Genomic DNA, 26,901 nt, shown 5'->3' on the forward strand with positions numbered 1-26,901 from the left:
ACAATGAGAAAGTGAAATACAATATTCATTCAATTAAGGACTGTAGGCAAAATACTAGACTTTGGGAAATAGAGAAAACCTGAAATATTGAACTGTAAGTCACAGGAATGAACCTGGGAATAAAATATTATCTGGAAGAGTCTTCTCCACTCTATGTTCCTAAATCTTTTCTAGCCATGCTAAGCACCTGACTAACTTTGTCCATTCAGAGCATGTAACCACTAATGAAGCAAAGAGAAGTCTCTACCTTTAGAGAGATATAGTATGTAAAGGTTTCCACTGTATCACAGGAGAAACTCCTGGAAATGGCACCCTCAAATCTGGTCAATGTAAGGGAAGCTGTTTAGTAGGTAGGCTATGGCAATTCTCAGTGACATCATCATTAGTCCTCCCTGAAAAATCTCTTGTATCCTGGAGAGCCCACACTTCTTCTGTGATGTCACAAGTGTTGTCATGACTGCAACTGCCTCTCAGATATTCCTTCAGTACCTCTAGGGTTTACTTATTGGCCTCTATTGCAGGGTAAACAGCCATTTGGGAGGAAGAACACAGAGGATGAAGTGATCAGATATGGGGAGTAGGAAGCTGGCCTTATGTCTTGGTATAAAAAAAAGAAGAAAAATGTGGTCAATGGGAAAGCTCCTTGAGTCTTGTGTAGGGGTTGAGTAGGTTGACTAAAGAGATAGCCTTTATCTTAGCTTTCCACATATGGGAATCAGGAGCATTTGGACTATCCTGCTTGTTATTTTTCTTGGGAGTCAGATAGTTTTTGTATTTCATTTCTTTATCCCAAATGTCAGGTTTTGGTAGGGCACTCTATTTTTTCCAAGGAGCTCATAGCTTTTATCCTTTTGCCAAGAAGGAAAAGGTCCTAAAGAAGAAAGGTAAGGCAAGTATTGTGTCCTCAGCAAAGAGTAAGCTCCTCCATGCATTGGATTCTATAGTCCATGCTCTCCTTTGCTTTAATGATGTCTTGTAATGTTTGGATTAAATAACTGATTGGGAGTTTATCATTTGAAGAAGGTACACAGTATTTACAATGGTATACTCACTCTATAGCTGTGCCCCCTTTGTTGACAAAATAATTGCAAAAAATTGAATTGGAAAACTGAATTTTTGAGTACACATTCAGGAATATGTATAACGTCCCCTCTCAAGGAATGCAGACAAAATAATTAATACAATATTTATTCAATTGAAGGTCTGTAGGGAAAATACTTGCCTTGGAGATACAGAGAAAACCTAGGAAATTCAAGTGTATGTCACAGGTTTGGACCTGGGAATAAAATTATTATCCAGAAGAATCTCCTCCACTCCATGTTCCTAAATCTTTTCTTCCAATGCCAAGCCCCTAACTAACTTTCTCCATTCAGAGAATGTAACCACAAATGAAACAATAGAAGTACTTAGCAGTGGAGAGAAGTAGTATGTAAAGGTTTCCGCTGTGTCACAGGAGACACTCATGGAAAGGACACCCTCGAAATTGGTCATTGTAAGGAAAGCTGTTTAGCAGGTAGGCCATGGAAGTTCTCAGTGACATCATCATTAGGTCCTGCCAGAAATATTCTTGTATCCTGGAGAGCCCTAACTGGTTCTGTGATGTTTCTAGTGTTGTCCTGACAGCAACTGCCTCTCGGATATTCCTTCAGTACCTCTAGGGTTCACTAATCGGTCTCTAATTCAGAGTTAACAGCCATTTGGGAGGTAGAAGAAAGAGGTCAAGAGAATAGAGATATGAATAAGCTGGCCTTAAGTCTTGGCATAAAAGAAAAGAAAAAACTATGTGGTTCTTGGGAAAACACCCTGGGAAGATGGCTTTAGTTCTTTCGTTTTATGGGTTAACCAAGCTCATGGAGAAGTTGCTGAACATCCTAAAGACCTTTGGCAGATGGTAAATATTCTAGATACCCCTTTTTAGATTTTGATGGTCCTGGGGATTCTATGGCTGATGGTAAATGTTTCCCAGGAAGAGTGCTAGAACCAGATTGATTTTTTGATGCTTTAGAAGACATGATATTTTTCTGATAATGTTGGGCTAATGGCACAAGGTCTAAATGATTTTTTTTTCGATGTGGACTTTCCATCAGACCTTTCAAAACATAAAAAGTTGTTTTTTATTTTGGAGTCTAATTTTCACAATGACAAATTACTTTGAGGATGGGAGAACACTTTCTGGAGCTCTAGAGAGGGGTGAAGAAATTCCCTGAAATCCTAGGGTAGACGGTGAACATGCCTTTTTGGTAGAAGGAGGAGGTAAGTGAGCATCTTGGGACAATATTGTATATCCAGCATTCTCTTGTAAGGATTGACAACGTTCCACAATTCCTTCATCATATTTGGAAAATTTCAAGGCCCTTTGGACAGATGGAGAATGTGTGGGACTCACCTGTGTAAGAATTGTAGCTTTTGGTGTCTCTTTGTCAGCAGAAGATGGCAAAGGATACCTTTTGGCAGAAGGTGTAAGGTTGAAACTCTCTTCCTTCGAGGAGAAATTTCTCAAGTCCATCAGAAGGGTCAAAACTTAACCCTTTGTTTCTAGAAACTGGATGCCTGTGGTCCATTTTGGTAGAGGGAGAATGTCGACTATTTCTCCCCAGAGTGGACATGTGAAATCTACTTGGGTAGATGGGGATAGTTGTAAAGCATGCTGTTCAGATGCAGTAGATCCTACGACTTCCTTCTCAGATGAGGAAGGTCTTAATGTACCATGTATATGTTTTGAAATCCTGACTGTGACGTCAGAATGGGGGGTAGGTATTAGAGCTACCTCAGAAGATGTGACCTCTCCTAGAGCATCATGGACATATGTGAGAGGGCTGAGAGCCTCATGAGCAGATAAGGATGTTTCTAGATATTGTTTTGTAATTGAGGAAGGTCCAAAAAATTTTCTTCTGCTGGAGAAGTGGAAACAGACTTTTGTGTAGAAGTGTCAGGTTCCATAGCCTGCTTGATAGGCAAAACAGGATCCAAGGCCCCTTCAGAATATAAGGTAAAAATCCAAAGTCTTTGATGTATTTTGCAGATGTTATGGGACCGCTTGTGGGTATAAAGAAGGCCTGGAAAACCTTTGTGCATATTTGGAAGAGTGTGTAGCATCTTCTGTATTTGGGGAAGATGTCCTGATCTTGAAGATATACGGATTTTCAAATACCCCCCTGTGAATTTTGCAGAGGTCATATGCATTCTTTTGCACAAATTAAAACGAGGAATCTCTTTCCTCAATGTCAAGGATGGTACAGACACTGGTGTTTGCATATCATGTTCCCCCACTCCTCATTAACATATGGTTGGATCCATAACCTTCTCTAAGATGGAAAATGTCCTAGAACATGTTTTTTACTTGTGTCACATCCACAAGCCATTTCTAAAGATTTGGCTGTGGATAGATATCTTTTTGTGGATGTTTCTTGTCCTACAGTCTCTTTATGAGATAGAGTACTATTCAGAGATTCCTGCTCAGTTTTGGGAAATTCTAGCATCTCTGATGTATATGTGGAAAATTTTGGAGCCTCTCCTTTCAGGACAGAATGATCTAGAGTTCTCTGAGGATGTAGGGGATGTTTTATCTTCTCTGTACATTGTATAAATATGGACTGTTCATCTCTCATTGACTGTGTATTGCGATAAACTTGGGTCGTTTTGGGCCTGATGACAAGTCAAGAGGGTCCTTTCCGGTGGTAGAGGATATTTGAATAATTTTCTGTATAGTGACAGTAGAAGTACTGGGGGAGATGTAGAGTACGCTAATGATATTTAAGTACAGAATGCACAGGAGTCCCTTGGGTGGACTCAGAATTTTCTACCACATTTTCCTTGGGTATGGAACTCTCAAGAGCCCCTTCTGAAGCTGGCAATTGTACTTGATCTAAAGGTGTACATGCAGAAAATTTTGTCTCTGTTAGGGCTGGTATGTGTGGTGTGAGGTTCACTTGGGGCTTTGTGACTGTATTTTGGCCGCTTGTACCATAAGTGATGATTTAAGAACATTTTTAATAGTGGAGGACGTGTAAGGTCCTCTAGGTTTAATAGGGAAGTTCTGAAATGCCTTTTATCAGCAGAGTCAGGTTTCAAACTCATTTTACCCAATGCAGATTGCATATCACACTTTGGTGCAGACGGAGGACACATTTGACTATCTTTGTGATTGGACATAGCTCTCTGCCCTGCTTTGGCAGCAGGTGAAGGTATTAAAGTCTTGTGTTGAGAGGGGGCAGGACTTAATCCATTTGTGGAATATGAGAAATCACTGAGATTACCTTTAAGAGAAGAAGTTTAAAGCCCTCTTTGTATGATGGGGCCTGTTTTACCTCCCCTTGAACAGAGAGGTCTTCTGCAACACATTTGGAGGAGAAATGGAAAGACTGGAGACCTGTAGGATAGGGAATGAACATTTGAAACTCCTTTTTTTTTCCTTTTTTTTTCCTTTTTTTTTTAATTAATTTTAGTATTTCTTATATACATTTCGAATGTTATTCCCTTTCCCGGTTTCCGGGCAAACATCCCCCTCCCCCCTCCCCTTCCTTATGGGTGTTCCCCTCCCAACCCTCCCCCCATTGCCGCCCTCCCCCCATAGACTAGTTCACTGGTGGTTCAGTCTTAGCAGGACCCAGGGCTTCCCCTTCCACTGGTGCTCTTACTAGGATATTCATTGCTTCATATGGGGTCAGAGTCCAGCGTCAGTCCATGTATAGTCTTTAGGTAGTGGCTTAGTCCCTGGAAGTTCTGGTTGCTTGGCATTGTTGTACTTTTGTGGTCTCGAGCCCCTTCAAGCTCTTCCAGTTCTTTCTCTGATTCCTTCAACGGGGGTCCTAATCTCAATTCAGTGGTTTTCTGCTGGCATTCGCCTCTGTATTTGCTGTATTCTGGCTGTGTCTCTCAGGAGCGATCTACATCTGGCTCCTGTCGGTCTGCACTTCTTTGCTTCATCCATCTTGTCTAATTGGGTGGCTGTATATGTATGGGCCACATGTGGGGCAGGCTCTGAATGGGTGTTCCTTCAGTCTCTGTTTTAATCTTTGCCTCTCCCTTCCCTGCCAAGGGTATTCTTTTTCCTCATTTAAAGAAGGAGTGAAGCACTCACATTTTGATCATCCGTCTTGAGTTTCGTTTGTTCTAGGGATCTAGGGTAATTCAAGCATTTGGGCTAATAGCCACTTATCAATGAGTGCATACCATGTATGTCTTTCTGTGATTGGGTTAGCTCACTCAGGATGATATTTTCCAGTTCCAACCATTTGCCTACGAATTTCATAAACTCGTTGTTTTTGATAGCTGAGTAATATTCCATTGTGTAGATGTACCACATTTTCTGTATCCATTCCTCTGTTGAAGGGCATCTGGGTTCTTTCCATGTTCTGGCTATTATAAATAATGCTGCGATGAACATAGTGGAGCACGTGTCTCTTTTATATGTTGAGGCATCTTTTGGGTATATGCCCAAGAGAGGTATAGCTGGATCCTCAGGCATTCAATGTCCAATTTTCTGAGGAACCTCCAGACTGATTTCCAGAATGGTTTTACCAGTCTGCAATCCCACCAACAATGGAGGAGTGTTCTTCTTTCTCCACATCCTCGCCAGCATCTGCTTTCACCTGAGTTTTTGATCTTAGACATTCTCACTGGTGTGAGGTGAAATCTCAGGGTTGTTTTGATTTGCATTTCCCTTATGACTAAAGATGTTGAACATTTCTTTAGGTGTTTCTCAGCCATTCGGCATTCCTCAGCTGTGAATTCTTTGTTTAGCTCTGAACCCCATTTTTTAATAGGGTTATTTGTTTCCCTGCGGTCTAACTTCTTGAGTTCTTTGTATATTTTGGATATAAGTCCTCTATCTGTTGTAGGATTGGTAAAGATCTTTTCCCAATCTGTTGGTTGCCGATTTGTCCTAACCACAGTGTCCTTTGCCTTACAGAAGCTTTGCAGTTTTATGAGAACCCATTTGTCGATTCTTGATCTTAGAGCATAAGCCATTGGTGTTTTGTTCAGGAAATTCTTTCCAGTGCCTATGTGTTCCAGATGCTTCCCTAGTTTTTCTTCTATTAGTTTGAGTGTGTCTGGTTTGATGTGGAGGTCCTTGATCCACTTGGACTTAAGCTTTGTACAGGGTGATAAGCATGGATCGATCTGCATTCTTCTACATGTTGCCCTCCAGTTTAACCAGCACCATTTGCTGAAAATGCTATCTTTTTTCCATTGGATGGTTTTGGCTCCTTTGTCAAAAATCAAGTGACCATAGGTGTGTGGGTTCATTTCTGGGTCCTCAATTGTATTCCATTCGTCTGGCTGTCTGTATCTGTACCAATACCATGCAGTTTTTATCACTATTGCTCTGTAATACTGCTTGAGTTCAGGGATAGTGATTCCCACTGAAGTCCTTTTATTGTTGAGGATAGTTTTAGCAATCCTGGGTTTTTTGTTTTTCCAGATGAATTTGTAAATTGTTCTGTCTAACTCTTTGAAGAATTGGATTGGTATTTTGATGGGGATTGCATTGAATCTGTAGGGCGCTTTTGGTAAAATGGCCATTTTTACTATATTAATCCTGCCAATCCATGAGCATGGGAGATCTTTCCATCTTCTGAGATCTTCTTCAATTTCTTTCCTCAGTGTCTTGAAGTTCTTATTGTACAGATCTTTTACTTGCTTTGTTAAAGTCACACCGAGGTACTTTATATTATTTAGGTCTATTATGAAGGCTGTCGTTTCCCTAATATCTTTCTCGGCTTGTTTCTCTTTTGTATAGAGGAAGGCAACTGATTTATTTGAGTTAATTTTATACCCAGCCACTTTGCTGAAGTTGTTTATCAGATTTAGTAGTTCTCTGGTGGAACTTATGGTATCACTTAAATATACTATCATATCATCTGCTAATAGTGATATTTTGACCTCTTCTTTTCCGATCCGTATTCCCTTGATCTCCTTTTGTTGTCTGATTGCTCTGGCTAGAACTTCAAGAACTGTATTGAATAAGTAGGGAGAGAGTGGGCAGCCTTGTCTAGTCCCGGATTTTAGTGGGATTGTTTCAAGTTTCTCTCCATTTAGTTTAATGTTAGCAACTGGTTTGCTGTATATGGCTTTTACTATGTTTACGTATGGGCCTTGAATTCCTATTCTTTCCAGGACTTTTATCATGAAGGGGTGTTGAATTTTGTCAAATGCTTTCTCAGCATCTAATGAAATGATCATGTGGTTTTGTTCTTTCAGTTTGTTTATATAATTGATCATATTGATGGTTTTCCATATATTAAACCATCCCTGCATGCCTGGGATGAAGCCTACTTGATCATGGTGGATGATTGTTTTGATGTGCTCTTGAATTCGGTTTGCCAGAATTTTATTGAGTATTTTAGCGTCGATATTCATAAGGGAAATTGGTCTGAAGTTCTCTTTCTTTGTTGTGTCTTTGTGTGCTTTAGGTATAAGAGTAATTGTGGCTTTGTAGAAGGTATTCGGTAGTGATACATCTGTTTCAATTTTGGGGAATTGTTTGATAATATTGGTATGAGGTCTTCAATGAAGGTTTGATAGAATTCTGCACTAAACCCGTCTGGACCTGGAATCTTTTTGGTTGGGAGACCTTTAATGACTGCTTCTATTTCCTTAGGAGTTATTGGGTTGTTTAACTGGTTTATCTGTTCCTGCTTTAACTTCGGTTCCTGTTATCTTTCTAGGAAATTGTCCATTTCCTGATGATTTTCAGTTTTGTTGAATATAGGTTTTTATAGTAAGATCTGATGATTTTTTTAATTTCCTCTGAATTTGTTGTTATGTCTCCCCTTTCATTTCTGATTTTGTTAACTTGGACGCACTCTCTGTGTCCTCTCTTTAGTCTGGCTAAGGGTTTATCTATCTTGTTGATTTAATCAAAGAACCAAGTTTTGGTACTGTTGATTCTTTCTATGGTCCTTTTTGTTTCTACTTGTTTCTACTTCAGATTTCAGCTCTGAGTTTGATTACTTCCTGCCTTCTACTCCTCCTGGGTGTATTTGCATCTTTTTGTTCTAGGGCTTTTAGGTGTGCTGTCAAGCTGCTGACATATTCTCTTTCCTGTATCTTTCTGCAGGCACTCAGCGCTATGAGTTTTCCTCTTAGCACAGCTTTCATTGTGTCCCATAAGTTTGGGTATGTTGTACCTTCATTTTCATTAAATTCTAAAAAGCTTTTAATTTCTCTCTTTATTTCTTCCTTGACCAGGTTATCATTGAGTAGAGCATTGTTCAATTTCCATGTTAATGTGCGCATTCTTCCCTTATTGTTATTGAAGACCAGTTTTAGGCCGTGGTGGTCAGATAGCACGCATGGGACTATTTCTATTGCTAATGAATCAAAGTTTTCTGGTATGAGACTAATATTGAAAGACTAAACGTGAACAGACCTATGTCTCCAACTGCATATGTAGCAGAAAACGGCCTTGTTGGGCACCAATGGAAGAAGAACCACTTGATACTCCCTTGGTTTGATTCACAGTTAAAGAGAATTAGAAGGGACAGTAAGGGAGTTATAGAAGAAGTGGAGAGGGACCAGTTAGTGATCTTATGGGAGGAAACTCTTAAAGGAAATAATATTATAAAGGTGAATATTGAAATATACATTAAAAAAACAAATAAAATTTGTAAAAAAAATAAAAAAAATATAAGAAATAAATGAAAAGAAAACTGCCAGCTAAACACAGCTGTTGACTGAGAAATCTAATGTGTCAATGTCAGGGAATGGTAGTCAGAGAAATAATATTGGAAATAGTGAGATGGTGAAGTCTCAATTAGAAGCACCTCTTACTCCCAGATATTTGCAACAAAGGGGGTAGAGCTATAGAGTGAACAGAACAGTGAAAATATTGTGTGCCTACTTCAAATAATGAACTCTAAATGCATATTTAATCCAAAAATTATGAGACATCTGTAAAGCAAAGGACAACATGGACAGATCTGTAGTCCCAATAGATATAAGTTCTATAAATCTACCTTTGGTTTTCCCAGGGCCAGACTTGAGGTTTTTGTATATTTTATCATGGTTCTTTCTTCAGACAAAACATAAGATTCATTTGGATGGGCAGGGAGAGGAATGACTTGAGGTACAGTTAAACCTCAACTTCAATATGTTCATAAGAACAGGATGGAGTTTATTTGGCATTGTCATTTGTGGATTCTACATTCTTGAACTACTTGCTCAGAATCCATGCTAAAATTCTACTTAACCTCATTGCTGTAGGAGACACTATATATATATATATATATATATATATATATATATATATATATATATATATATCACCAAAACTAGATATGATTGATGAATGAAGTACATGCTTCCAGGTACCGGATATAGATCTTTCCTGGGAGACACAGCTAAACTTATCAAATATAGAAGTTAATGCTAGTGGCAAACTAGTTTACTGACAACTGATCTGTTGAGATTTTGAGAAAGGATTACAAATGCTGTGTAAGTGAGGGTTCTGAAGGTACCTGGAAGAGAATGTGGGACAAAGGACGCAAGAAGGATGCCAAGACAAGAGCCTGAAAAAGGCATCTATTTTATTTTTCTCCAAGGCTGAATTTATAACATCACAGGGGTTACAGAGGGAGGGGGAAGTAGGAAACATTTACGCAGGGCAAGAACACAGGATTCATTTGGTTATGGAACTGATGTTGAAAGGACGTCAGAAAGTTCACAGGTTTGTCGTATTATTAATCAGCAGGACAACATTATCATATTATTATTTTTCTTGACCACCAGATTTGTATTAGTCTTCTTCAGCTGGCTGGGGATTTTTCATGAACCTAGTTAATTGTTAACTAGGTTAACATGAACCGATTGTTAATTCTAACAATAATAATGACATCTACACAATGGAGGGCTTCAAGGGCATTGCAATGGGTTTCTAGAGGGTCCTCTAGATTCCTTTCTCCTCCTAGAGCACCCTCTAGGGCCTATGGCCTGTGAAAACTAGCAAGTCGTCCTGTCACAGCCGTAAGCCCCTAACAGGACCAATAGCGACTACCAAGTGGACTCTCAATCCTCTCCAGTGGTGACTCAAACACTTCAGCCATCAGAGGCAGACAACACAAGTCAACATGAAACAAAAACCAGACATGACACAGAGACAAAACAGAAAGTAACACAGAACACAAAACACAGATTTGCTTGAGCTTACCTCTGATCTCTTCGCCAATTGTGGTCTGGAGGGAACAGAGTTCCCTGTGATGGACCAAAATGTTGTAAGACCTCATAGTGGACCACTTCTGGAGCACAATCACGGAGCACAGATTGACAAAGTGACCACTGCAGTAGCATGAGGGTATAAGGTTTTAAATCCACATATGTGAGGTTGCTCATCCATACAAGGAGAGCCAACCTTGTACCCATAAACCACACAACTTTTATTCATTACAGGGGGTAGACTTCAGTAAAAGGGTTATCCCATCCATTAAACAATCACTAACTCTGTACTATCTTTTGAATCAGTTGTTCCCTCCTGGGGGAACTATGGACAAATATTTTTACAAAATCTAAGATTTTTTTTTAAATTTTAACCCTATTTGTGTCCTGAGTGACTCCCTGAGACATGTCACAAAAGATGACTGTAGAATGCTTGTTCCATCACTCAGCAAAAGCTCTGGGATGGGACGGGGGTGGGAGCAAAAGCTCCAAGGGGGAACGAAGGCTTCCACAAACAAAAAGACAGACCAGCCTATTCACAGTGATAGACGTTCTCCTCAAGAACATCTTCAAAGAGCTGCACATTGGTAGCCATTTGTAAGTGAGAGGTCTGAGGGTGCCAGGAATAGAATTGGGGACAAGGGTCGCAAAGAAGGACGTTAAGATAGGAGTCTGATCAAGGCAAAAATTTTATTTTCCTCCAAGGATGAATTTATACCATAACAGGGGTAACAGAGGGAGGGGAGAAGTAAGAAACATTTACTCAGGCCAAAGATACAGTATTGGTGTGGTCAGGGAGTCAGCTGATGTTGACATAATATCAGAAATGTCACAGGTATGTCATATTATTAGTCAGCAGGACAACTTTGAAATATTATTATTTTTCTTGACCACCAGATGTGTATTAGTATTCTGCAGCTGGGTGGGGATTTTCCATGAAAATAGTCATACTTAATTCTAACCATAATAATAACATAAACATTGGAGGACGGCAAGGACATCGCTCCAAAAAAATTGAAGGGGCTTTCAACTCCATACTAAAAGCAATTCCAAAGAAACAGAGATTTCTGGTACTAATCCAATATTCTGTGCATGGACAGAACTATGGCTCCAATATCATATGTTACAGAGGATGGCCCTATTGTGCACCAATGGAAGGAGAAGAACTTTGTCCTTCCCAGGTTTGACTCCCAGTTCAAAGAATGTCAAGGTGCAGTAAGGGAGGTTATAGAAGAAGGGTAGTGGGACCAGTTAGGGGTCTTATTGACAGGAAACTGTGAAAGAAAATAACATTTGAAATGTAAATATAGAAATATCCAATTAAATAAGCAATAAAATTTGCTAAAAATGAAAAAATGGAAGAAATAAAATAAAAGAAACTGCTAGCTTATCTCACCTATTGACTCAGAAATGTAAAGGGTCACTGTAAGGAAATGGTAGAGTCATACTACTGAAAGACTGAGATGATGAAATCTCAACTAGAAGAACTTCTCTATCCCAGATATCAGTGTCAGACACAAACAGCACTATAGGGATCCAAAGCCTGAAGGAGTTTACTCTGAGCTGAAAATACAATACTTGTTCATCCCTTCTTCCTCAGGACCTTTATCTTCATGACAAAAAGAATAAAAGTCATGAGCTCTCAGGAAACAACTGTGCCCTTCCCAATATTGGCTTGTGGAATAAAGAAATGAATGATATAAACACTCTGACTTCCAGGAACCATAAGAACAGGGAAGTCCAGATGCTTCTGAGAGGCTCCCATCTCCTGATTCCCATATGTGGAAGACTCAGATCAAGGCTGTCTCTTCAGGGAACCCACTAAAAACCTACCCAGGACTAATTTAGCTCTCCAATGGACCACGTATTTCTTCCTTTTTTAACACCAAGACAGAAGGGCATCTTCCTTCTTTCCACCTCTGATCTCTTCATCCTCCTTTTCTCCCTCAAAAATGGCTGTTCACTCTGAATTAAAGGCCAATTAGTAAGCCCTAGAGGTACTGAAGGAATATCTAAGAAGCAAGTGCTGTCACAACAACACTTATGACCTCACAGAAGGAGCTAGAGCTCTCAAGGTTACAAGAGATTTTTCAGGGAGGGACTAATGATGGTGTCACTGAGAACCTCCATATCCTACCTGCTGAACAGCTTTGCTTTCATTGACCAATTTTGAGAGTGCCTTTTCCAGGTGAGTCTTTTGTGACACAGTGGAAACCTTTACATACTATATCTCTCTAAATCTAGAGACTTCTCTTGTCTTCAATAGTGGTTACTTACTCTGAATGGAGAAAGTTGGTCAGGGGCTTGGCATGGGTAGAAATGATTTAGGAAAATAAAGTATAGGAGATTTTTCTAGATAATATTTTTATTCCGAGGTTCATTCCTGTGACATACAGTTCAATTTTCTAGGTTTTCTCTTTTTCCCGACAGGCAGTATTTTCCGTATAGACCATTAATTTATTGAATATTATATTACACAAATGTGATCATGTTCTAGTTTTATTTTCTTGCATAGTGCTGAAAAAATGATACCCAATACTGTATTAGAACAAATATTACATAGTACACCTAAAGAAATCAAATTCCTCCCATGGCCAACGTAACATCATAAGTAATCAATTTCAATTTACAGAGAAATGTTTAAATATTGTATTATTTATCTTTAACAGTACTCAAGAATCTTTAAAAAAACAGAAATCTAAATATCTGTATAAAAATGTCATATCTGCTTTAAATGATCAGAATGCACATCTGTGATTGGCAATCCTTATTAAAACCTATCAGGAACTGAGGCTAAACCTGGGACAGAAATCAGTCATCAACAGTTCAGCCTTTGTGACAGTCACACCATTAGCCTGTGCCGCCATTGTTCTTGATCCCTGACCTTAAAACGTCCCAGCCTTTCCAAACCTCAAACTGTTACATAAATTTTTTATTACCTCAGAGTCAGTAGGGACAACATCTTAGTCAGCTTCACAAGCAATTTACTTTTCCAAATGTGTTTTAAGGTTGGCGGTCGTCGCTGACCATTCTACATTTCCTCGGGCAATGATGGAAGAACTGATCTGCCCCAGAGGCAAATCCTAAAAGATCTTGACCACTGTTATTGCAAATACCAATGGTGCTGCCCTCTGAGTGGTGTGAAGCTCCATGAGGATTTTCATGCACTTCTTAGATTAAGAGAGATATTAGTGCAAAAACCGAGTGACACTCTGCATGAAGTCCTCGTTGGGTTCCTGACTCTCCAAGGTCCAACGGGACTGGGGGGAAGAGTGGGCCATACTGCAGGAGTTCTAAAGCTGTGCGCCATTCCTCCTTCACAGGCCTTGGCCATACTCCATTTCAGAACAAAATTTGAACCATGCTTTTAACCTGGATAGAATTTCAAATACTATACTGAGTAGGAAGTGTGGGCATCCTTACATTGTCCTTAACTTTAATGGAATTTCTTTATGTTTCTTTCCATTTAGGTTGATGTTGCGTGCTGGCTTGCTGTCCATTGCTTCTATTTTGTTTCTGCATAGGACTGGTATCACTGATCTCTCTGATGCTTTTAACATGAAGGGGGGGTTGGAATATTTTTGCAAGCTTTTTCAGCACCTAATGAGATTATTATGTGATTTTTTTTTCTTTCAGTCTCATTATATAGTAGATTATATTGATGAATTTTAAGAAATTGAACCGTCCCTGACTCCCACTAGATATTAATAATTACATAGCATAACCAACAGAAGGGATCTCATATTCTCACGCATACTCTTACAGCTCTCCAAAAAAAACAAAAACAAAAACATGCAAACAAAAAAATCATGCACCCTACAGAACAGATCTAATACTCACAAAAACACTCAAACATCCCAATCGAAAAAACAAAAACCAAAAAACATGCAAGCAAAGAAAAATCACTGCTCCTGTAACATCAAAATAGCATGAACTAAATATCACTTCTCATTAATACCTTTAAGCATTAATGGCCTCTACTCAGCAGTAAAAGGACACAGGCTAATACAGTGGATTTAAAAACAGGATCCATCCTTCTTTTGCACTCAAGTAACACAATCTAGCAACCGAGATAGACACAACCTCAGACTAAGGAATCGGCAAATTTTCCAAGCAAATGGACACAAGAAACAAGATGGTGTAGCCATTCTAACATCCGGCAAATCAGACTTTCAACCAAAAGTAATCAAAAGAGATGGGGAAGGACAATTCTTATGCTTCAGAAGAAAAATCCACCAAAATGTCATCTCAGTTCTGGATGTCTATGTGTCAAAGACAAAAGCAGCAACATTGGTGAGAGAAATATTCCTGAAGCTTAAATATCACATTGAACCTCAAATATTAATAGTGGGGAACATCAATGTCCCACTCTCACCAAGGACAGGACATTGAGACAGAAACTAAAAAATATAAATGATGTAACTAATACGGGGTTCAATTAGATTGACCTCAATGATATCTACAGAATAGTTTACTCGAACACAAAAGTACACTCTTTCTTTTCAGTACCTCATGGAACCTTATCATAAACTGACCATGTTCTCCCACTCTAAACAAGCCAGAACAGATACAGAAAGACTGTGCTAACCATTGGATCTTTTCAGATCACCACGGATTAAAACTGGACTTCAACAATAAGAAAAAGTGTATGAACTCATTGAAATTAAATAGCTCGCAACTGAAAAACAACCAGTTCCGAGAAGACATGAAAAACAAAAAGGGTTCCTAGAATTTAATGAAAATGAAGGCACAGCTTCTTCAAACTTAAGGGACATAAGGAAAGTAGTGCTAAGAGGAACTTGCATATTCAGCACTGGGCACTTTCATAAAGAAACCGGAGAGACCACACACTAGCAACTTCACAGCACACCCTAAATCTCTAAAATAAAAAGAAGCAAATACATATTAAAGGAGGAGACAGCAAGAAATGATCAGACTCGGGGTGAAAGTGATCCATCAGAAACAAAGAGAATACAAAGATCAAAAAAAAAAAAAAAAAAAAAAAACCAAGAGTTGGTTCCTTGGAACATCAACCTGACAGACAAACACACAGACAGATAATCTAATAGGTTGAGAGAAATCATCCAAATAACAAAAACAGAATTGAACCAGGGAGCCGTATCAATGGACACTGATGAAAGTCACAGAATCTTTAGGTCTCACTTCAATTACCTGCTGTCTCAAAAATTAGAAGCTCTGAACAAAGTGAATGATTGTGTAGACTGATTACACTGATCACTGGTAAATTCTGGTAGGATAAACTATGTAAATAGCTCTATAACAACTAAAGAGACACAAACAGTAATTAAGTTTACCCACTGAAACAGCCCCAGGGCCAGATTGTTTGAGTACAGACTCCTACCAGATTTTCAAAGAATTCTCAACCTACTCCAAAAACAGAAACAGGAGGAAAATAGCCAAACTGATTCCATGTCACCACTGTCACCCTGACACCTAAATCACAAACGACTCAACAAAAGAAGAATTTCAGACGAATTTCCCTTACGAACATTGGTGGAAAAATTACTAGGTAAAATGTTCCAAAATAATATCCAAGGGCATATCAAAACCGCCATTCAGTGCCATCATGTAGGCTTCCTCTTGAGGTTGCGGGAGTGGATCAATCTAGGAAAACCCATCAAAGTGATCCACCATATAAGCAAACAAAACTGAAAAAAAATATTCTACCCTCAGGATTTCCCATTAACATGCGAGCTCACTTGGAGTTAACTTTGTGGATGTTGCATAGCATGCAGTATATTTATGTGTGTGTGTGTATATACATATATATAATATTATATAATAAATTAATATATTAAATTATTATATACTAACATTATAATAATATAAGTAATATTAATATACTATATTAACATTTTAAATTGTTATATATCAATGTTATGCTAATATATAATAAATATTACTCTAGTATATTAATATATTGAATTATATTATTATAATAAATAATAAATAAAGATATAGTACATTAATATATTAAATTATTAAATATTTATATCATGATTCAATATAATTAATATTTATATATTATGTTAGTATATTAAATTATTATATAGTAATAATACTATACCTCTCTTACCCTATTCTGACTCTCTACCTAACCCCATCCTCCACCCTCCATTATCAAATTTCCTCTCTGGCTCCCTGTCATAGGCTCTAGCATTTACTGAACAATTAAAATAGACAGAAGGTTCATATGCGATCTCCTTAATACATGATAGAGGTCTAGTTAGAGGCATCCTCCTTTGAGGAAGCTGATAAATATAAGGATACAAATACCGTTTGCCGGGGAAGATCAAAACTGAATAATGACATTGCATATCTATTCAGTGGATTCTGAAAGAACGAGGAATATTCTTCCTATAGACCTAGCTGTACTACTCCTGGCCTTATGTCTGAAAAGACATCTGCCATACCGCAAAGACACGTGCTCCATCATGTTCCTAGCTTCATTCTTCATAATGAGTAGAAAATAGAAATAACCGAGATGCCCCTCAATGAAAGAATGGCTACAGAATATGTGGTTCATTTACACTATGGAATACTACGCAGCTATGAAAAATAAGGACATTGTGAAGATGCGGTCAAGTAGATGGAATGGGAAAGTATTGTTCTGAATGAGGTAACTGAGACCCAAAATAACATGTACGTGATTAAATTTAAGTGATTAAAAGACGGTATTAGCCATAAAGTACAGAATTCACACGCTGCGATCTACAGAACCAAAGAGGCTAAACATGAAGAAAGATCCAAGAAAAATGCTTTGATTTCACTCAGAAGGAGGAATAAAATAATGAGAGGAGGCAGATGGAAGGAAAGGATTGGGTGGCTGAGGGGATGGGAAGGGATATGGGGTTTGAGAATCATTTCTTGGGAGAGGCGTGCAAAAGGGACAGAGAGCCAAGAGAATAAACTGAAATCAGTGACTGTCCAGGGTTGGTGCTATCTCTATGATTTGCCTGCAATCTGGGATGGGTGAGGCTACCCTGGCATCGATGAGGGTGACTTTAGCTGAGACTCGTAGCAATGGGGATACAGATACTGAAATGTTCACTTTCCGTAGCCACGGAGGACCTATGGTGGAAGGTTAAGGACACAAACCACCCCCAAAATTTTGACCCAGAAATTGCCCCCTCTATAAGAAACACAGGGACAGAGATGGAAGAGGAAATGAGGGAATGGTCAAAGGATAAGTGGCCGGATGTGAGACTTATCCTATGGGCAGACGGCAAACCCTGACATTATTAATGGTCTTTTCTTGTGTTTTCAGACAGGAGGGTAGCATTATTTTCCTCTGGAAGGCACAATGGAGCAGCCGACTGAAACAGCTGCACAGATGCACGGCCAAACATTGGATGGAGCTCAGTGAGTTCCACTGGAGAGCTGAGGGAAGGGCTGGAGAAGCAGAGGAGCTTAACGGGTTTCACGATATTCCATGACAAAACCAAATTTACGCAGTATCGTTCCACATATCCAGTCCTACAAAGGATAATCAATGGCAAAGTCCAACACATTGTGGCAAGTAAAACCATAGATAAAGAAAGAAGTTAAACTTTTCTCAACAAAACAGAGAAGAGAAGCACACAAACATAAACTAACTTCAAATTATGAAAAAACAGAAAGCAACCATCACTATTCCTAAATATCTCTAAACATCAAAGAACACAATTGCCCCCTAAAAAGACACAAATTAGCAAACTGGATATGGAATGAGGACCCAGCATTTTGCACTACAGGGAACACAGCTCAGAGAAAAAGACAGACATTACCTCAGACTCCATATTTACACAATGTATGGAGAAGAGTAAATATCCCCTTTCTCCACATGGGACTCTAGGTCATACTGTCCAAAAGGAGAGGCTCCAAAATTTTCACATGTACATCAGAGAAGCTAGAATTTTCCAAAACTAAGCAGGATTCTCTGAGTAGTACTCTATCTCATTAAGAGACGGTGGGACAAGAAACATCTACTAAAGGAATTCTACCCACAGCCACATCTTAGAAACGGCTGGTTGATGTGACACATATAAAAAAGATTTTCTTGGACATATTCCATCTGTAGAGAACATTATGGATCCAACTGTATGTGAACCAGGAGTGGTGGAACATGAAATGCAAACACTAGTGGCTGTAGCATCCTTGATATCTGAGGAAATTGATTCCTTGTTTTCCATTTGTGCAAAAGAATGCATATGACCTCTGCAGGTTTCACGGGGACTATTTGAACTTCCTTATCTCCTCAAGATCAGGCCATCTTCCCCAAATACAGAAGATGCTACGCACTCTTCCAAATATGAACAAATGGTTGCCAGTCCTTTTTTATACCCACAAGCGGGCCCAAAACATCTGCAAAGTACATCAAAGACTTTGGATTTTACCTTATATTCTGAAGGGGTCTTGGACCCTGTTTTGCCTACCAGTCAGGCTTTGGAACCTGCCACTTCTACACAGAACTCTATTTCCACTTCTCCAGCAGAAGAAATATTTTTTTGGAACTTCCTCAATTACACAAAAATATCTAGAAACATCCATATCTGATCATGAGGCTCTGAGACCTCTCACATATGTCCATGATGCTCTAGGAGAGGTCACATCTTCTGAGGTAGTTCTAATACCTACCCCCCATTCTGATATCACAGTCAGCATTTCTAAACATATACACAGTACATTAAGACCTTCCTCATCTGAGAAGGATGTCTTAGGATCTACTGCATCTGAAAAACATGCTTTACAACTATCTCCATTTACCCAAGTAGATTTATTTCACATGTCCACTCTGGGGAGAAATAGTCAACATTCTCCCTCTACCAAATTGGACCACAGGCATCCAGTTTCTAGAAACAAAGGGTTAAGATTTGAACCTTCTGATGGACTCTTGAGAAATTTCTCCTCTAAGGAACAGTTTCAACATTACCCCTTCTGCCAAAAGGGATCCTTTGCCATCTTCTGCTGCCAAAGAGACACCAAAAGCTAGAATATTCCTCACGTAAGTCCCACACGTTCTCCATCTGTCCAAAGGGTCTTGAAATTTTCCAAAAATGATGAAGGAATTGTGAAAATCTGCCAATCCTTACAAGGGCATGCTGGATATACCATATTGTCCCAGGATGCTCAAGTACCTCCGCCTTCTACCAAAAAGGCATGTTCACCAATCTGCCCTAGGGTTTCAGGGAATTTCTTCACCCCTCTCTAGGGTTCCAGAAAGTGTTCTCCATCCTCAAAGTAATTTGTCATTGTGAAAATTATACTCCAAAATACAATAACACTTTTTATATTTCCAAAGGTATGATGGAAAGTCCACATCGAAAAAAATCATTTAGACCTTGTGCTATTAGCCCAAGTATATCAGAAAAATTCCATGTCCTCTAAAGCATCAAAAAAATCAATCTGGTTCTATGACTCTTCCTGGGAAAAATTTACCATCAGCAAAAGCATCCCCAGGACCATCAAAATCTAAAAAGGGGTATCTAGAATATTTATCATCTGCCCAAAGGTCTTTAGGATGTTCAGCAACTTCTCCATGAGCTTGGTTAACCCATAGAACAAAAGAACTAAAGCCATCTTCCCAGGGTGTTTTCACAAGAACCACATAGTTTTTCTTTTCTTTTATGCAAAGACATAAGGCCAGCTTCCTTCTCCCCATCTCTATTCTCTTTACCCTCTTTCTTCTCCCTCCCAAATGGCTGTTTACTCTAAATTAGAGGCCAATTAGTAAACCCTAGAGGTACTGAAGGAATATGCGAGAGACAGTTGCTGTCAGGACAATGCTAGAAACATCACAGAACCAGTTAGGGCTCTCCAGGATACAAGAATATTTAAGGCAGGACCCAATGATGATGTCAGTGAGAACTTCCATGGCCTACCTGTTAAACAGCTTTCCTTACATTGACCAATTTCGAGGGTGTCTTTTCCATGACTGTCTCCTGTGACACAGTGGAAACCTTTACATACTACATCTCTCCAATGCTAAGTACTTCTATTGTTTCATTAGGGGTTACATTCTCTGAATGGAGAAAGTTAGTTAGGGGCTTGGCATGGGAAGAAAAGATCTAGGAACATGGAGTGGAGGAGATTCTTCTGGATAATAATTTTATTCCCAGGTCCATTCCTGTGACATACACTTCAATTTCCTAGGTTTTCTCTGTATCTCCAAAGCAAGTATTTTCCCTACAGACCTTCAATTGAATAAATATTGTATTAACTATTTTGTCTACATTCCTTGAGAGGGGACGTTATACATATTCCTGAATGTGTACTCAAAAATTCTGTTTTCCAATTCAATATTGGCAATGACTTTGTCAACAAAGGGGGCAGAGCTAGAGAGTGAGTATAAGAGTGTAAATACTGTGTACCTTCTTCAAATGATAAACTCCCAAACACTTATTTTATCCAAAAATTTCCAGACATCATTAAAGCAAAGGAAAGCATGGACTATAGAATTTGGTTCCCTTGTCCCATTTGATATCAGTTCTGCATTATCTACCTTACTATGTTCCCATGACAAGATTTGAAGGTTTTTTGATGTTTTACCCTGATCCTTTCTTCAGGCCAAACATAAGATTCAGGAGGATGTGCAGGATGAGGAATAGAGTGTGGTCCAGTGAAACCTCAGCTTCATTAGGTTCATAAGAACAGGAGAGAGTCTATATAGAACTGTCATTTGTGGATTCTACTTTCTTGATCTTGTATCCCAGAATCCATGTTAAAATTCCATCTAACTTCGTAGCTATAATTTACATATATATATATATATATGTACATATATATATGTGTGTGTGTATATACATATAAATGTGTGTATATAGATGATATAGATATATATTTGTATATATAGATGATATGTAGATATATAGATATATAGATAAACAGATATACAGATATAGATATGTAGATATATAGTTTTATAGATATATGGATATATAGAAATATAGATATACAGATTATAGATATGGATATAGATATAGATATAGATAGATATATTAGCCACCAAAATAGATAAGATGGATGAATCTTAGAATTGCATGATTAGAAGAAACAAATATAGGTCTTTCCTGAGAGACATAGTTAGAGCATGTCAAATACAGAAATGAATGTTAGTGGCAAACCAGTAAACTGAAAACCCATTTGTTGTTGGTAGATTTTGTGAAGGGTTACAACAGCTGAAGGACCTTTTAATCCTATAAGGAAAACCATGCCATCGAACCAGAGTTTTCTGGTTGTATACAAATATTGAAAGATTGTACATGGATAGAACTATGGCTCCCACTTCATATGTAGTGGAGAATGGTTTTGTTTTGCACCAATGGAAGGAGATGCCCTTGGTCTAAACTAGGTTTTATTACCAATTCAAGGGAATTTCAAAGAGCAATAAGAGGGATTATACAAGACGGGTAGGGGGACTGGTTAGGGATCTTATGGACAGGAAACTGGGAAAGGCAAACATATTTGAAATGTAAATATGGAAAATCAAATTAAAAAAGCAAAAAAAAATCTTGCTAAAAATAATAAATATTAAATAAGTTAAAGATAAGAAAACTGCCTTCTAATCATACATATTGAATGAGAAATTTAAAGGGTCACAATCAGGCAATGGCAGTCAGAGTAATCCTAGTGAAAAGACTGATATGATGTACTATAAACATGTCAAACTCCCAAATACCAGTATCAGACACAAACTGCACCATAGGTAATCCAATAATTAAGGAGTTTACTCTGAGCTGAGGACACAATAATTTTCTTTCAATTCTTCTTTAGGACCCTTTTCTTTTGGGCAAAAAAATAAAAGGCTTGAGCTCTAAGGAAAAGGACAGTGCCCTACTCAACACCTGGCTTTTGTGATAAATATATTAATGATATAAACTCTCTGAGCTCAAGGAATCACTAGAAGCAGGGAAGTCCAGTTAGTTTTGACAGGTTCTAAGCTCCTGAACCCATGTGTGGAAGGATCAGATCAGTTGTATCTCTTCAACGTACCTACTCAACTCCTACCAAAGACTCAGTGAGATTTCCCAGGGTCAAAATGTTTCTTCCTTTTTCTTATACCAAGACAGAAGGCCATATTCTTTCTCCCCATCTCTGAGCTTTTCATCCTCTTTGTTCTCACTCCCAAAATGCTGTTTGCTCTGAACTAGAGGCCAATTACTAAATCCTATAGGTACTGAAGGAATATACGAGAGGCATTGCAGACATGACAACATGATATTACAGGAGAAACTAGGGATGTCCAGGATACAAGAGATTTTTTCATGGAGGGCCTAATGATGATATAACTGAGAATTTCCATGGCCTACCTCTAAAGAGCTTTCTTTACATTGAGCAGTTTCGAGAGTGCCGTTTCCAGGTATGTCTCCTGTGACACAGGGGAAAACTTTATTACTCCATCTCTATAAAGCTAGAGACTTCTCTTTTCTTCCATAGTGGTTACATGCTCTGAATGTAGAAAGTTAGTCAGGGTCCTGGTATGGGTAGAAATGATCTGGGAACTTGGAGAGGAGGACTTAATTCCAGGTCCATTCCTGTGATACACTGTTCAATTTTCTAGTTTTCTCTGCCTTGTATAGCCCAGTATATTCCCTACAGACCTTTAGGTGATTGAATATTGTATTTCACTTATCATTTGTACATTCCTTGCTAGGGGACTTTATAAATATTCCTGAATGTGTACTCAAAAATCCTGTTTTACTATGCCATTTTCTGCAATGATTTTGGCAATGACGTGGGCCCAGCTATAGAGTGAGTATATCAGTGCAAATACTGTCTACCTATTTCAAATGATAAAGTCCCAAATCCTTATTTTATCCAAAGAGTACCAGACATCAATAAAGCAAACGTCCACATGGACTATACATTTCTGTTCTCTAGTCATATTTGATATCGGTACCACACGATCTACCTTACAGTGTTCCCATGGCCAGACTTGAAGGCTGTAGATGTGTTATCATGATTCTTTCTTAAGGCAAAATATAAGAAACAGGAGCATGGAGGAGTTTACTCTGAGCAAGAGACACAATACTTTTCCTTCCTTTCTTCTGTAGGTCCTTTTTCTTCTTGTGAAAAAGAATAAAGGTCATTTGCTCTCAGGAAAACAACAGTGCCCTTCCCATCACTTGGGTTTTGCAATAAAGATATGAATGATATAAACTCTCTGAATTCCAGGAACCATAAAACAGAGAAGTCCGGATGCTTCTGAGAGGACCCCAGTTCCTGATTCCCATATGTGGGACGCTCAGATCGATGCTATCTGTTAAGCAATACTACTCAAAACCTACCGAGGCATCACTGGGCTTACCCAAGCACACATATTTCTTCCTTTTTTTTTTTGACCAAGACAGAAGGGCAGCTTTCTTCTCCCCATTTCTGATCTCTTCATCCTCTTTGTTCTAACTCCCAGATGGCTGTTTACTTTGAATTAGATGCCAATTACTAAACCCTAGAGGTACTGAAGGAATACCTGAGAGGCAGATGCAGACTTGACAACACTAGAGACATCAAAAAAGAAGATAAAGCTCTCCAGGTTACAAGAGATTTTTCAGGCAGGGCCTAATGATGATGTCTCTGAGAACTGCCATGGCCTACCTGCTAAACAGCTTTCCTTACATTGATCAGATTTGAGGGTGCCCTTTCCTGTTATGTCTCCTGAGATTCAGTGGAAATCTTTATGTACTCCATCTCTCTAAAGCTAGACACTTCTCTTTGCTTTATTAGTGGATACATGCTCTGAATGGAAAAAGTTAGTCAAGGGCTTGGAATGGGTAGAAAAGATTTTCTAACATGGAGTGGAGGAGATTCTTCTGGATATTAACTTTATTCCCAGGTACAATCTTTGAAATACAGTACAATTTTGTAGGTTTTCTCTATTTCCCAAAGGCCAGTATTTTCCCTACTGACCTTCAATTGAATGAATATTGTATTTCACTTTCTTAATGTACATTTATCGATATGGGACTTAATATATATTGCTGAATGTGTACTCAAAAATTGTTTTCCAATTCCATTTTCTGCAAAGATTTTGGCAAGAAAGGTGGCCCAGTTATAGAATGAGTATAACAGTGTAAATATTGTGTAGCTACTTGAAATGATAAACTCCCAAGTCCTTATTTTATCCCAAAATTACCAGATATCAGTAAAGCGAAGGCCAACATGGACTATAGAATTAGGTTCTTTAGTCCCATTTGATATCTGTTCTGTGTTATCTACCTCACTGTTTTCCCATGGCCAGACTAGAGGGTTGTGGATGTTTTACCATGATTTTTTCTTGAGGAATAATAAGATAGAAGAGGAAGGACTGTGAGAGGAATGGCTTGAGGTCCACTGAAACCTCAAATTCAATAGGTTCATAAGAACAGGAGGGAATCTATTTGGCATTGTCCTTTGTGGATTCTACATTCTTGACTTAGTTACACAGAATCCATATGAAAATTCCCCCTACCCAAGCAGCAGAAGGAGCCACCTACATATATATCACCAAAACCTGATAAGATTGATGAATCTAAGAAGTGCTTTCTGCCAGGAACCAAATATAGATTTTTCCTCAGAAACACAGCTAGAGCATATTATATACGGAAGTGACTGTATTCTTGTAAAACTATAAAAATAAAAAGTAAATTTTTGTTTTATCCTGCTAACTCTGGCACTGAAGTGTCTGAAATTCTCTGCTAGATATCTTGGCATAAACACCTTCCCAGTCCTCAGCTACACAGTGTTTCATGCCGTCACACACTCTCCCATACTCAAACCCTCACATAAAAAACACACAGCACAATAATCTTTGATTTAGTTGATTAGATATATTTGCCCACTTAAACACACCACGTAGGGTACTACCCATCCCTTATGAATATTAAAAACGACTTGTAAATACACAGAGCAGAATCTTAAATACACCTGCCATGGCTTCTCACTCTGTCATATTACAATCCTCTTTTTCCTCTAGTGTCCTCCTCTTCCTTCAAACATCTCTACTGATCATTCTTCCTTCTCCTCAAAAATTAACCCTCCTTCTATCCTGTTCCTGCCACTCACTTATACTTTACACATTCAATGGGGAGGTAGTTCTTGTGAAGTAACCTGAGTTCTGAGTATAGGACTATGCACCTGACTTTGGGGCAGTTGAATTTTCATCAAACACAGAAAACTGCAGGGAGAACCACAAAATGAACCCTAGTGGCAAACCAGTGAACTGAAAACGAACTTCTTGTTGGTAGATTTTGAGAAAGGATTAGAAGAGTTGAAGGTGTTTTCAAACCCATAAGAACAACAATGCCAATGAAACAGAGCTTTCTGGTAGTAGACCAATATTCAAACAATGAACATGAACAATCCTATGGCTCTTACTGCATATGTTGCAGAGGATGGCCCTGTTGGGTAATAATGGAAGGAGAACCCGTGGTTCTGCCTAGCTTTGCATCCCAGTTCAAGGGAATATCCAGGGGCAGTAAGGGTGGTTATAAGAGAAGTGTAGGAGGACCGGTAAGGGATCTTTCAGTCAGAAAACTGGGAATGGAAATATTTTAAATGAAAATTTAGATATATCCAATTAAAAAAGCAATAAAATTAGTTAAAAATTAAAAAAAATGAAAGACATGAAAGAAAAGAAATCTTCCAGCTATTCACACCTATTGACTCAGAATTTTAAGGGGTCACTGTCAGGGAATGGTAGTCAGAGTATTACTAGTTGAAAGACTTATATGATGAAGTCTCATCTAGAAGCACTTCTCCCTTCCAGCTATCAGTGCCAGACACAAACTGCATTATTAGAATACAATGCATGGAGGAATTTACTCTGTGCAGAAGACAAAATACTTGCCTTACCTTTTCTGTTAGGACCTTTTCCTTTTTGACAAAAGGATAAAAGCTATGAGCTCTCAGGAAAAACTAGAGTGCCCTTCCCAAAACCTGGCTTTTGGGATAAAGAAATGATTTATATAAACTAACTGACTCCCAAGAAAAATAACAAGCAGGGAAGTCCAGATGCTTCTGAGGGGCTCCCAGCTCCTGATTCCCATATGTGGAAAGCTCAGATCAAGGCTATCTCTCAGTGAACCTACTCAACACCTACCCAAGACTCAAGGATCTTTCCCATTGACCACGTGTTTCTTCTTTTTATAACTAGACAGAAGGTCACCTTCTACACCCCATGTCTGATCACTTCATCCTCTATGTTTGCCCTCCCAAATGGCTATTTACAATGCATTAGATGCCAATTTGAAGACCCAAAGGTACTGAAGCAATATCTGATAGGCAGTTGCAGTCAGTACAACAATTGTGACATCACAGAAGAAGCGAGGTCTCTCCAGGATACAAGAGATTTTTCTGGGAGTCCTAATGATGATGTCACTGAGAACTGCCATGGCCTACCTGCTAAACAGCTTTCCTTACATTGAACAGATTTGGAGTGCAATTTCCAGGAGTTTCTCCTGTCTAACAGTGGAAACCTTTACATACTTCATCTCTTTAAAGCTAGAGATTTCTCTTTGCTTCATTAGAGGTTACATATTCTGAATGGACAAAGTTAGTCTGGGGCTTAACATGGCTTGAAACGAATTAGGAATATAGAGTGGAGGAGATAGTTCTAGATAATTTTTGTTTCCCAGGTTCATTCCTGTGATACACAGTTCATATCCCAGGTTTTCTCTATTTCCCAAAGGCCAGAATTTTGCCTACAGACCTTAATTGAATGAATATTGTATTTCACTTTCTCATTGTACATTCAATGATAAGATACTTTAT

The 26,901-nt window shown here is 38.6% G+C and overlaps 1 long non-coding RNA gene across 1 annotated transcript; it reads left to right on the top strand.

Moving 5' to 3' along the window:
* Positions 1–507: 507 nt before the first annotated feature.
* Positions 508–20,377, top strand: LOC134484625 (uncharacterized). The gene is made up of 2 exons (XR_015647300.1): positions 508–884; positions 17,444–20,377. It is a non-coding gene; the product is annotated as an uncharacterized LOC134484625 (long non-coding RNA).
* The last annotated feature ends 6,524 nt before the right edge of the window (positions 20,378–26,901 follow it).

Source organism: Rattus norvegicus, chromosome Y (genome assembly GCF_021556685.1).
Source record: "Rattus norvegicus strain SHRSP/BbbUtx chromosome Y, alternate assembly SHRSP_T2T, whole genome shotgun sequence".
Lineage (NCBI taxonomy): Eukaryota > Metazoa > Chordata > Mammalia > Rodentia > Muridae > Rattus > Rattus norvegicus.